The sequence below is a fragment of the Mastomys coucha genome, unplaced genomic scaffold (assembly GCF_008632895.1).
Source record: "Mastomys coucha isolate ucsf_1 unplaced genomic scaffold, UCSF_Mcou_1 pScaffold4, whole genome shotgun sequence".
Lineage (NCBI taxonomy): Eukaryota > Metazoa > Chordata > Mammalia > Rodentia > Muridae > Mastomys > Mastomys coucha.
This window is the reverse complement of record NW_022196910.1, coordinates 22027561-22040613: the sequence shown is the minus strand read 5'-3', so window position 1 is coordinate 22040613 and position 13053 is coordinate 22027561. Positions and strand designations below refer to the sequence as shown.

The following is a 13053-nucleotide window of genomic DNA, read 5'->3' as shown; positions in this document are numbered from 1 at the left end:
TTGAAAGAAGATGATATAAGGTCTCCAGGAGCTGGAATTATAGGTGGTTATGAAATGTGGGTACGGGGAAATGAAGCCAGCCCCTCTGTCAGAGCAGCAGGTTCTCTCAACCACGGAGCTAGCTCTCTGGCTCCCCGTCTTTATTTTTTGAGACAAGATTTTTCACCAAACCTGAAGCTCATGAATTTGGCAAGGCCAGCTGGCCAATGATCTTCAGGGATCTGCCTGCCTCCGTCTGGTTCCAGTATGGGCATTGCAGGCTATTATTATTTTTTTAAAAGAAGACAAAATGAATAAGAGTCCCTGTATTACAGTTTGGATCTCTCTCAGAGTAGGGTACATTTAGAAACTATAAATGGTTCATGAAGATCTAATATAAAATTACATAAATGGGCAGGGGAGCACTTTGTAGATCATATATCAAAGCGTGTGTAAGACTTTCTTTCCAACAGCAATGAGGAGCCGCTGAGGGAGTACAAACACGAGGCTGCCGTAATCCAGACCTTTTATTTAGAGACATCACAGGGCTGCAGTCTGGGAAAGCACACTGCAAGGTGGCTCAGGGCCAGTACCACTGGTAAGAAACTATGCAGCCCTGAGTTGGAGCCACGGCAGAAGGCAGACCTGAGTCTTTAGCAAAAGGGTTTAATGACAGATTGGATCTAAGGGTAAGGAGCAAGGAGTTAAAGGGATTCCCAAATCTGACAGGTAGTTCATGGTGCTGCCCACCGAAGCAGACAGGCAAGAAGGTCAGGAACGACGAGAGACACGTGACCTTGTGCACCATGGGACAGTTCCTGGGGGTGATCACCAGACAATGGGTCAGGCATTGGATCTGAGCCGTCACTATTCTGACTGCACGAGCACCTTAAGTCACAGACAGGCTTTACAGAGACCATCCAATGAAGATGCACAAAGTAAAAAGATGTCAGAGCTGAACCTGGGGTTGGGGTGGGGAACCCTGGAGTCAGGAATCGTGCAAACAGCAGCATCCATGAAGGATAAAATGAAATGGCCGGAGAAGCAGGAAGCAAGGCACAGTTGAGTATGAAATGTCTCCCACAGGTTGGTCTTTTTCAAACACTTGTTCCCTCGACAAGTGGTGCTATAACAGAAGGGGTCTGGAAACCAGCAGATAGGGCCCTGCTGGAGAAAGGAAGTCCCCTTGAAGGTTACATCTCACTCCCACCCCATCTCTTCCTCATGCTCCAGTCCCTGTCTGAGATGAGTTCAAAGCCCTCTCTAACCATGTTGCCACTGCACTGTTAGCCCCGAATCAACCCACCCAAGTGCTATGGCCTGAAATCTCTGCACCCATGCACCAAAACAAACTTGGGCTGTTTATGTCAAGGATTTGGTAATAACTACATAACGGTAAGTAACACAAGCTGGGTACGAGATCATGGTGGGAAGCACAGCCAGGAGCAGTATGAGGACTGAATGCTGACATCCTGGATGGCACAGAGCTCTGCTCATGTGACCCTTGGCATCACTGACCAAGGAATGGTTAGGACCTTAAGAAGGATAGAGGCCACCTTGGGCTTGAGCTCTTGAAAGATGGAGGTGAGGCCAACCTATGAGTCATGGCACACCACTTGTCCCATACTACAGTTCAGATCTCGTGAAATAAAGTCTTCGCCTCCAGCCTGTAAGAGATGGGGCTTTGTAGGAAATGCTTGGACCCCAGCTTCTCCTCTTTGTTGCTCCTAGCCACCAAGTGGTGAGCATCCTCACACCGCCATGCTCCCAATCTGACCTTCCTCTGCTCCAGAGACCCCCAAACCATAGAACCAAATAACCACATAGGGAGGTTCTAAAACCGTCAACGTGGATAAGCTTTTCCTCAACGGATTTTATCGGTCAGTTGAAGCACCAGACAGCAGAGTAACATACCCTGCCATGCGGATTGTGAAAGGGAGCAGAGAGGCTGGGAAGGCATCCACGCTGATGACTGATTCTTTTATGCTATGGCTGCTTCTAGTCGGTGTGTCTTACTTAGAAATATAAATTCCCAAAATATACCTAGCAGGGGGGCGAGAGCTACAAAAGACTGTATTACCTGACAGGATGAAGAATGTGCTAAATGAAGATACAACAGGAGGCTGTGGGAGCTCAGGAGAAGGGGAGATTAATTTTGGCTGGGTTGAAGCGCCTTTTCCATAAGGCAGGTGGCATCTGAGCTGGCACTTTAAGGACCGGGCTGCTTTCACAGAAAAGGAAAAGAGTGCTCTCTAGCTGAAGGAAGGGAGCCAGCAAACACACAAAAAATAAAGGGAGTACCACAGAAGTGGGGGCAGTCTGGCTACTGCCCCTGTTCAGCTGGTTAGCGTTCCCCACCTCTCTACAGCCAGGAAGCCTTCTTGCCCTGTGGCCTCACCCCAGCCACCCTACCACGGCCCCTCCCACTCTGTGTGGAAAAAAACGATCTGTTGATTGGCCTGCATCTCTCACCAGACATTTGCAACTGTGTTTCTTTGTACTTCCCTTTGCCTGGCACAAAGCCTGGGTTGGCCAAGAGCTCAATGCTGTTTCCCCAGCTCGGACAGAGCATCTAGGGGAAGGGGAGGAGCCCAGGAGACCCAGGAGGAAGCTGCTTTTCCTTTACAGACAGACAGAGGAGGTGGGTGGGTGGGGTCCGCAGTGGGGGATGTGCTGATAGTTAAGCTTAGAGCAGTGATTCCCAAGGAGTGAGAAGAGTAGAATTTTTTTTTTAAAGAGTCAAACTGGCATATGCATAACCTAAAGTTTAACACTTTAGGAGCTGGGGAGATGGCTCAGTGGTTAAGAGTACTGGATGCTCTCCCAGAGAGCCCAGGTTCAGTTCCCAGCACTAACAGGGCAGCTCCCCAGCCTTCAGTAACTCCAGTTCCAGGGGACCCAACACCCTATTCTGGCCTCTTCACAGAGCAGGCATGTGTATGGTGCACAAATATAGGTGCAAGCAGAATACCCATATGCATAAAATAAATTAAGTTTTAAAAAAGTTTAGCATTTTAGCCATTCTTAAGCGTATACTTCCGAGGTGCTATGTACTTTCATGTTGTTGCACTGTGGTCAGCACTATCTATCTCAGGCTTATTCTTTAACCCAAGCTCCACCTTCACCCATCTCTCTCTCCGGGCCATGGCAACCATCGTTTTATTTCTGTTTCTACCACTGTTATTATTCCAGGTACTTTATTCAGTGGGATCATATGACACTTGTTCTCTTGAGAATAATACGCACTTTAATATGCTTTAAACTAATCAACACACTACTAAATTATCTCCTCGGAGGTTGATGGGAGCAAGGCGTGTGTGTGTGTGTGTGTGTGTGTGTGTGTGTGTTTGTGTTTGTGTGTGTGTGTTGTGTGGTGAGCCTATGTTGGATGCTGGATGGGGCAGAGCGGCTCAGGTGCAGAGTAGCTTCACTGCAGAGATAAGAAGCAAGTGAAGCTTTGTCAATGTGAGTGAACTTTTTGTTCCCATTGTAGGACTAACTTTTATTGAACACCTCTGTGTGCTGAGTCTCTTACATAGACCTGTTCTTCTCAGCATCTCAGCATCTCTGTGGAGAGGAGACGTGAAGAGTTCGTGGCTGGTGCAGACAGGCTGAGGTTAAGCAACCTTCTTGCATTCACATAGATAGCAGGTCATTGGTCGTTACAGGAACTCACAGACTCCTGGGGGCACAAAGTACCGTAAAGAGAAGGCATCAATGAGTGCACCGAGTGCAAGGACAGAGATACCTGTGAAGAGGTGGAGACCCTAGAGGGTAGCTAAAATCCAGTCCAGCCCAGGCAGGCATTTTCCTGAAGGAAATGATGCCTGTGACCTTTTGTTTTGAAGGCATTACTATTGTGCCACAAAATGCACAGTTGTTAAACAAGCTAACAACTACATGCACCTGTGGCCTACCTCTAAAATCAAGATCAGGGATCTGGAGAGATGGCCCAGCTTTTAAGAACACTGGTTCTTCTTCCAAAGGACCCAGGTTCTATGCTCTGCACCCTCATGACACTTCACAACCATCTGTAACTGCAGTCTCAGAAGACCCAATGCATTTAAAAAATAAAACATGACTGGAAAATTCTCTTGTGCCCCTTTCTTATCGATAGCTTGCCTTCCCTTAATTTCTGGGTTTTAACATCTGTGATGGCTTGAATATGCTTGGCCCATGGGAAGTGGCACTATTAGGTGTGGCCTTATAGGAGGAGGTGTGGTCTTAGAGGAAGTGTGTTACCGTGAAGTTAGGACTTTGGAGAACACACACACACACACACACACACACACAGGCTCAAGTCTGGCCAGTGTGACAGTCACCTTCTATTATAGGAACCAACAGGGGTGGGAAGGAAAGACATGCAGATAGACTAATCATGAATGGCTCCAATTTTATCTTAAGTAAAAGACTTACACAAGTCTTAAAACAATGATATTTTATGAGATTGTACACTGCATGCTACCCCATTTCAAGCATGAAGCTCTTAGGTCATGGGCATCTGTGGTGGTTTGAATATGATTGGCCCAGGGAGTGGCACTATTAGGAGGTGTGGCCTTGTTGGAGTAGGTGTGTCACTGTGGGTGTGGGCTTTAAGACCATCATCCTAGCTGCCTGGAAGCCAATATTCTACTAGCAGCCTTCAGATGAAGGTGTAGACTTCTCAGCTCCTCCTGCACCATGCCTGCCTGGATGCTGCCATGTTCCCACCTTAATGATAATGGATTGATTCTCAGAACCTGCAAGCCAGCCCCAATTAAATGTTGTCCTTTATAAGAGATGTCTTGAGCTGGGTAGTGGTGGCGCATGCCTTTAATCCCAGCACTTGGGAGGCAGAGGCAAGCAGATTTCTGAGTTCAAGGCCAGCCTGATCTACAGAGTGAGTTCCAGGACAGCCAGGGCTATACAGAGAAACCCTGTCTCGAACCGCCGCCCCCCCAAAAAAAAAACAAAAACAAAAGTAATAAGAGCTGCCTTGGTCATGGGTCTGTTCACAGGGAGAAAACCCTAACTAAGACAGCATCTGTGGTCTTAATTTTACAGGTGACCATGTTGAGGCTCAGAAATGTTCAGTGCAATTTCTTAAGTGATGTGTTATGAATTAAATCCAGCTGTGCTCTGCCCTGCCCACCAGCAGAAAGCACCTACAGAAGTAAAGGGAGGGGTCCAGCTGAAGCTCTAAAGATCTTCCCTGGAAGGCAATGAATGGGCTGCAAGGGTAGAGGGTTGAGAAGCTCTGAGCAGGGATAGCAGGAGTCAGCCCTGCCAGAAACTCGTAAGACTGGGAGGCTGCAAGTCCACAGAGTCCAACGTGAGGGACGAGACAGCTCTGGTACCCCTGCTTCTATTGTGTACGGGATGCTAATGGCTCAACTAAATGTTCCCAGAGAGTGAGAGGGTCTGGCTTACTCTGGGGGAACAGATTTAAGACATGTAACCATTATTTTTCCGAATTCTCCTTGGAGTCTATTTCAACTCTGATGCATTATTGTCTTTATACTGGGTTTCAGTGACCTTCCAGTTGCCAAGTATATTCTGCCATCTCAAGAACAGCTTTTCTTTTTTTAAATTCCCAGGATTACCAAAATATAGACCGTCTATGTTTATCATTTTTGAAGCCAATTTACTTTTTTCTCTCCTGCCTCCCCCGCCCTCCAGTGCTGGGTATCAGAGCTGGCACTACATACATACTCGGTAAATATTCATTCACTGAGGTACATCCCTAATCATATTGTTTTTTCTTTTCAGATAGTCTCTGGTGGCCTGGAACAAACACTATTCCTGTCCCAGTCCACTGAGTAATTGGGAGCTATAGGCATGTGCCACCGCACAAGGTTCATCTTACAAGGTCTTTTTACTTTCTTTTTTAAGACAGGACCCTCTACACATCCCAGGCTGGTCTTGAACTCACTGTGTCCAAGAATTATCCTGAACTCCTGATCTTTCTACCCCTGCCCCCTCCGTGCTGGGATTACAGGCATGCATCACCACACTCATTTATGCCACGCTGGGGATTGAACTTTGGGCATCTTGCATGCCAGACTCTACAACCAAGCCACACCCCGAGCCCTTGCATCTCCTTTTCTTACATCCTGCCTTCTTTATTGAACCAAGGAAAACACTCCAAACTTAAATCCAATTCTGGTCTTAAAATCTGCTCTAAAATATAGTAAAAGTAATACTGAAGAGAAGAAAGGTTGATGGTATTTTCAATTTATTCATTTTGTTTTTATGTATGTATGTGTGTCTCCATCCGTTTTTATGTGTACCACATCTGTGCAGGTGCCCGCAGAGTCCAGAGGGCATTGCATGCCCCAGAGCTAGAGTTACAGGTAGCTGTGAGCTGCCCTGTGGGTGCTGGGAACCCAGGTAAGAGCTCTTAGATACTGCATTGCCTCTTCAGCTCCCAAATGATATATTTTTAAATTATTTTGTTATTTTCTGAGATTACAATGTAATTACATCATTTCTCCTTTCCTTTTCCTACCTCCAAACTCCCCACATAGCTTTGTGCTCTTTCAAATTCATAGTCGCTTTTTTTCATTCATCGTTGCTACATATGCATACATGTACATGTATATATACGCATATATCCTATGCATATGCACACATATGTACACACATCCTTCTAAATATGTAAAAACAACCTGCTTAGTCTTATAATGTTACTTTGTATGCGTGTTTTTAGGGCTGACCATTTGTTGTGGGGTAGCCAGTTGGTGTGCTCTTCCTGAGAAAGTCTATTTCTCCTGTTCTCCACATTCTTTAGCTGCCTGTGCGCACCACTGAGGGCTCCCAGGCTCTCTTTCCCTGTCCACATTAGCATGTCTATTGTCGACTGTGTTCAGCTCAGGTTTAGGCAGTACAGTCCCAACTGATACTTCTACAAAACAACTCCCTCACCTAAGGCTCGGGGATCATGGAGGAGAGGAAGAGGGGCAGAAGCTTTTTAGAGCTTAGAGGATCAGGGAGTTGGCTGTGTGACTGTGTCTCCTAGGACTGTCAAAAGCCACACCCTGAAAGTCTCCCCGATGTGAGGCCTAACGATATTTTTATACTTCGGTGGAGGGAGCCTGTTGGAGAAGGAGATTGCTCAGTGGTTAAAGCACTAACTGTGCTGACTGAGGGTCTACGTTCGGACCCCAGCACCAGGGATAAAGGTACCTTGGAGCCGGAGAGGAGAGACACTCTAGCCAGTCTGACAGAAACAGCCAGATCCAGATTCAGTGAGAAAGAGACCCTGACTCGGAAAAACTCAGTGGAGCGAATAGAGGAAGGCATGCTTGCACACCTAAAGAGCATGTGAACATACAAACAAAAGAACACATACAACATTCCAAAAAAAACAAACACAAAATTAAAAATTACTTTAAAAAGCATGAATTCACCTCTGTCGCATAACTCAATGTCAGGAGATTAACATTAACAAAGTCCAAGGCTCTGTCCGGAGGGAGAAAAAGTGGTCTGACAATACAGTACACAGGGAAACAAATTGTTTTGGAGTATGTACGAGCCTAATAAGTTTTCCTAATCCTATTTAACAATACTTCTTTACTAGGAAAGGCAGCTCTCAGCTTTGTTTTGAGAAGGCCTTCCCTTGCCTGGGAAGCGCCTCATCTTTTCTTCACCCCTCTTTCTAACTTGGCACTACTTCCTTTGTAGATATCCCTCCGGAATGACTTTCTTGCAGGACCCTCCACAGAGATGCCCCCAACATACACACACACACACACACACACACACACACACACACACACACACGAAGCCAGGTGAGTGACCCTCATGTTCTAAGCCCACCCTCATGGCGCCAAGGATCTGGGCTGTAACTGCTTATGTGTCAGGCTCCTTTTGTAGCCTGTGTTAACTTGAGCCAAGGGCTTCCTCATGTTTGCATCCCTAATGGAGTTCTGGCAATGAATCCTTCTTCAATAATGGATTAATGAATGGATGGATAAATGAATGAATGAATCTTCCACATATATATATACAATCTCAAGTGTTAATAATTTAAATGGAGACACAGTGCTTGGCACCTGTGGGGGACAACATGGTGTGGAAGGAGGCAGAGGAACTTAGGCCGTGACAGCCAGAGGACATAAAGTCCATGGTCAATGTGACAGGGTCCCCATCCAAAGCGCTGCCATTTTTAAAAGTATGGTGGATACACTGATGTTGGTGTGGCATCGCCAGAGCCTGGCAAGCTCTGACTCGAGGGAGGAGGGGCTTGGGATGCACTCCTTGCGCATATGATGTGCACACATAAGCTAGACATGGTGAAGAGGTGAGCAAAATTTTAAAACCTCTAAACTTTCTGTATGCCTTGATGTAAACATTAAATGAGCACTCATGGTTTTATATAAAACTGGTATGTCCCCATTACAGAAAAAGAGTCTTCTTTTAAAAATGAAAAGGAGAAATATTCTCATCTGTAACTCCATCCTGAAGGACTTTAAAGGTGGCTGGTAGAACATTAGAGAATCATTTGATCTAATGTCTATATAAGACATTAAAATATTTAAAAAATCATTCCAACTATAGAAGACATTAAAAATATAAAAAGGAAAATGAATCATTCCAAAATAAAATTTTGGAGTATTCCTTTCTAATTAAAAAAGTCACCTACTCTTTAAAATAGCACTGATTATTGTGGGGACTCTGTCACATTGCACATGGACCTTTAGGGTCTCTGGCTGTCACACCCTAACTTCCTCCTCCTTCCACACCACAATGCTTTCCCTGACGGTGCTAAGTGTTTGGTTTTCTATATCCTAACAGAGCAGTGCCTAGAATGTTACCGGGCAAGCTACTCAACAGTGGGGCCAGGCCCTGCTGCTTTGGCTGATCCTGTCAGCAGCAAGGATCAGAGACACAGCTCTACCCTATCACCATCAATTCCTCTAGGAGACCTACCTCAGAAGTTAGGGGCCTCAACTCAGGCCCCTGGGAGTCATGGCTTCAACACAGGAGTGGGTTTTAGGTCTAGCCGGTCTGAAGCAGCATTGGAGAGTTTACTAGACATATTAAAGAGGAAGAACAGAAAGAGGGAAGCCACCTGAGAACATGGACATGTGCTTCTCTAAGAGCAAGTCACAGAGAATAAGACATCTCTAAGCTCAGGTATGGGCCCTTTAAGAGAGTTGGAATTAACTGTTCAGTATAGAACACTCTTGTGACTCTCGTTACATCTCAAAAGGTTGCTAAGAAACCCTTTTGGCTTTCCTTTTTTCCCTTTTGAGAAGTGAGAGAAATGAGGTTGTTCTGGAAATCAATAACTGATTAATAAGTGACTAATTGACTCTCCCATAAATATGTACAACCTCAGGTGTTAGTCGTTTAAATGGGATCAACATTTAGCACCGTAGGGGGAGTTTTGTTTTTTGGTTTTTTTTTTTTTTTTTTTTTTTTAACCAAGTTATGTTATGTGATTTTGTTCTTGTTTTGATCCCAGTGTGGGATATGGACTTCTTCAGATTGTCCACAGCGGCTAACTGTGATTTGTCTCATGCTCTAGGAGGGGTGTGATTTTTGCCAGCGGCAGATAGTTACATTTGGAATTCTGGGAACTCTTGAGAGGGTATAAATTCGAGAGCCCCAAGAGGGCCTAAGGAGGCTGCTGCTCTCCCTGCTACTGCTGGCTCCTGTTTCTGCAGTTTGCCAAGTGGTCATGAGCAAAGAGACAAGAATAAGAAATTAGATATCCTGATGATGAAGGTTACACTTGCCTCAAGGAACTCGACGCCCCTAATCAACAGGAAGCAGTCCAGCAAGATCGATGTCCCTTTCTCACCTACCTGGTGTTGGGAGGTTGGAAGGAATTGGGGTAGAGAATGGTGGTAGATCTAAGAACCCAATAAAGTAGCCAAAAGTGTGCCTACATAGCACCCGTCAGGGAGTACCAAGCATGAAGTGGAAGGAGACAGCTTTTGATTGTAATCTGATGAGGGAAAAGCACCAGGAACCACCAGAGCACACACAGGACGTTTAAAATGACCATGCCATTTCCCTGCAACTGGGATTTCAGATAAGATCTCCAGACATCAGCTGGCTTACACTAGGGAAGAGAGACAGACTTTGGAGCAGCTGGTAATTGTGCTGGATTCTTGCACCTTTGCTGGCAGACGCTTCAACTGGGTTTTTGTGTGAGGGGCCGCCTTCTTCTTCCCCCCAACCTCTCCCCATTCTCAAGCTCTCTCTCCTGCCCTAATGTAAGGCTCATATCCAATCTCATCTCCTTTGCAAAGCTTGCTTAACATTTTATTAGCATCTTTTGCATACAGAGGTTGCATGTGACATTCTTTTGGACAACAGGGTAGAATAGAAACATCAGCAGCCCTTGCCGTCCTGCTCCCTCCGTGTCCCAACAGAGGATTGGATGGTTGAATTGGGAGCAGCTCTTTTCAACCATAATGGGCCAAGGATTGGAGTGTTTGCAGAAACGGCCGAGATACTGGTCTTGATGCAACCAAATCAGTCCTGTTACGTGAGAACCATCCACCCCTATCTACTTTGGTGACTGTGAAATACTTCTATTAGTTACAGCCAAGTCTTTGCAGACACAAAAGAGAACATAAACAGCTTTTCACACCACTACATCTACTCTTCTATGACACCCTTTTAATGTCTATACTGATAGCCCTCTACAAAGGACTTACTGCAATTCAACTGGCGGTTTATATGACTTTTTCCATTTAATTATTTTAACAATAGATGGAGTTTTTTTTCATACACAAAAATTTGTATATATCCATAATTGTTTTCTTAGGATGAAGTACTGCAGATAGAAATTCTTAGCTAAAGAGCTTAAATACCATTAAGTCCAATGACAGTATTCTCATACAGGCAATGGCCTTTTTTTCCCCCCAATTAACAAAAGGCTACAGCCAAACTCAGCCAACCTAGTGGCTTGGGTTATTTTCAGTCTGTCTGGGCCTGTGCCCTGAGTAGACCTTGGGCACAAACTCTGCAGCCAGTCCCACAACACCCAGAGGAAGCTCCACTCCCAGGTGCTCTAATATACCCAGGATCAGAGGTGAGGAGGACACAACATCTGTCCCGACACCGGGAGTAACTGGGACCAGCAGGACCCAGGCACACAGGAACTCCACCAGCCCAGTGGCACTGGTTTCTTCCAGTCAGTCTGGGCTGGTGCCCTGAACAGACCTTGGGCACAAGCTCTGCAGCCAGTCCCACAACACCCAGAGGAAGCTCCACTCCCAGGAGCTCTAACAAGCCTAGGATCACAGGATCCCAGAAGCACAGGATCACAGAGACAGCTTGACTCTGAGGAGTTCTGACACAACCAGGATCACAGGAAGGACAGGCTCCAGTCAGATTTAGCAAGGCCAGGTAGCACTAGAGATAACCAGATGGCGGGGGTGGGGGGTGGCAAGCGTAAAAAAATAAACAACACAAACCAAGGTTACTTGGCACCATCAGAACCCAATTCTCCCACCATAGCAAGTCCTGGACACACCATCACACTGGAAAAGCAAGATTCAAATCTAAAATCACTTCTCATGATGATGATACAGGACTTTAAGAAAGACATAAACAACTCCCTCAAAGAAATACAGGAGAACCCAGGTAAACAGCTAGAAGCCCTTCAAGAGGAAACACAAAAATCCCTTAAAGAACTACAGGGAAACACAATCAAACAGGTAAAGGAAATGAACAAAACCATCCAGAATCTAAAAATGGAAATAGAAGCAATAAAGAAATCAGAAAGAGAGACAACCCTGGAGGTAGAAAACCTAGGAAAGAAATCAGGAGTTGTAGATGCAAGCATCACCAACAGAATACAAGAGGTAGAAGAGAGAATCTCTGGGATAGAAGACACCATAGAAAACATTGACACAATAGGCAAAGAAAATGCAAAAAGTAAAAAGCTCCTAACCCAGAACATCTAGGAAATCCAGGATGCAATGAGAAGACCAAACCTAAGGATAATGGGTATAGAAGAGAGTGAAGACTCTCAATGTAATGGGCCAGTAAATATCTTCAACAAAACTATAGAAGAAAACTTCCCTAACCTAAAGAGATGCCCATGAACATACAACACATACAAGAAGCCTATAGAACTCCAAATAGACTGGACCAGAATAGAAATTCCTCCCGTCACATAATAATAAAAACACCAAATGCACTAAACAAAGAAAGAATTTTAAAAGCAGTAAAGGAAAAAGGTCAAGTAACATATAAAGGCAGGCCTATCAGAATTACACCAGACTTCTCACCAGAGACTATGAAAGCTAGAAGATCCTGGGCAGATGTCATACAGACCCTACGAGAACACAAATGCCAGCCCAGGCTACTATACCCAGCAAAACTCTCAATTACCATAGATGGAGAAAACAAGATATTCTACGACAAAATGAAATTTCTACAATATCTTTCCACAAATCCAGCCCTACAAAGGATAATAGATGGAAAACACCAACATAAGGAGCAAAACTATACCCTAGAAGAAGCAAGAAAATAATCTTTCAACAAACCCACACAAATCTAATTCTACCTCTTTACGACAAAAACAAGAAGAAGTAACAATTTCTTAACATCTTAATATGAAAATTAACATTACTAACATATCCTAATCAATTGAAATCCAAAAATATGAAGAATTAGAAATTTGTTGATTGTCATCCAATGGTCTCTCTAATTTGGTAATTGGAGAAATAGGTCCAATACTGTACAATCCATATACACTTTCAACTTGTTTGTATGTAACAGTGTCTTTCTTTGTACCACATAATGGTCTTAAAATCATGATTCTCCTATCTCAGCCTCTCTATTAGTAGTATTGTTTATTTCATGTTTTTATACTATATTATGGTTTTCAGAACAGCTTACCTAATTCAAACATATTTTTACAGCCAAAAGAAACATAGACAGTTAACTTGGGAGATGGCTTGTAAGAGAACAACAAAGAATGAGACTGAATGCTTTGCTTGACATTTGTAACTAGGTTACAAATTGTATCAAGGTTGAAGAAGAGGACTTTATAAATTACTCTTTATCTGAGATGAATGCTTTTCCAAATTATCACAGCCAATGAACCAGATTCTTACCCTCACCTAA

The 13053-nt window shown here is 44.5% G+C and overlaps 1 protein-coding gene across 15 annotated transcripts in view; it reads right to left on the bottom strand.

Annotated features, from left to right (window-relative positions):
* Window positions 1-13053, bottom strand: part of Tmcc3 (transmembrane and coiled-coil domain family 3) — a 275765-nt gene that overhangs the window by 153833 nt on the left and 108879 nt on the right. For 4 of the 15 annotated variants that reach the window (XM_031349733.1, XM_031349735.1, XM_031349732.1 and 1 more), the window contains one exon: window positions 3515-3661. The exons of 7 other annotated variants lie outside the window; for them this stretch is intronic. The gene's annotated coding sequence lies outside the window, so the exon portion shown is untranslated. Of the gene's footprint in view, window positions 1-3479; window positions 3662-8889; window positions 9121-13053 lie in introns of those variants that run through there. 4 more of the 15 variants (XM_031349736.1, XM_031349737.1, XM_031349731.1 and 1 more) reach the window with 4 other exon arrangements.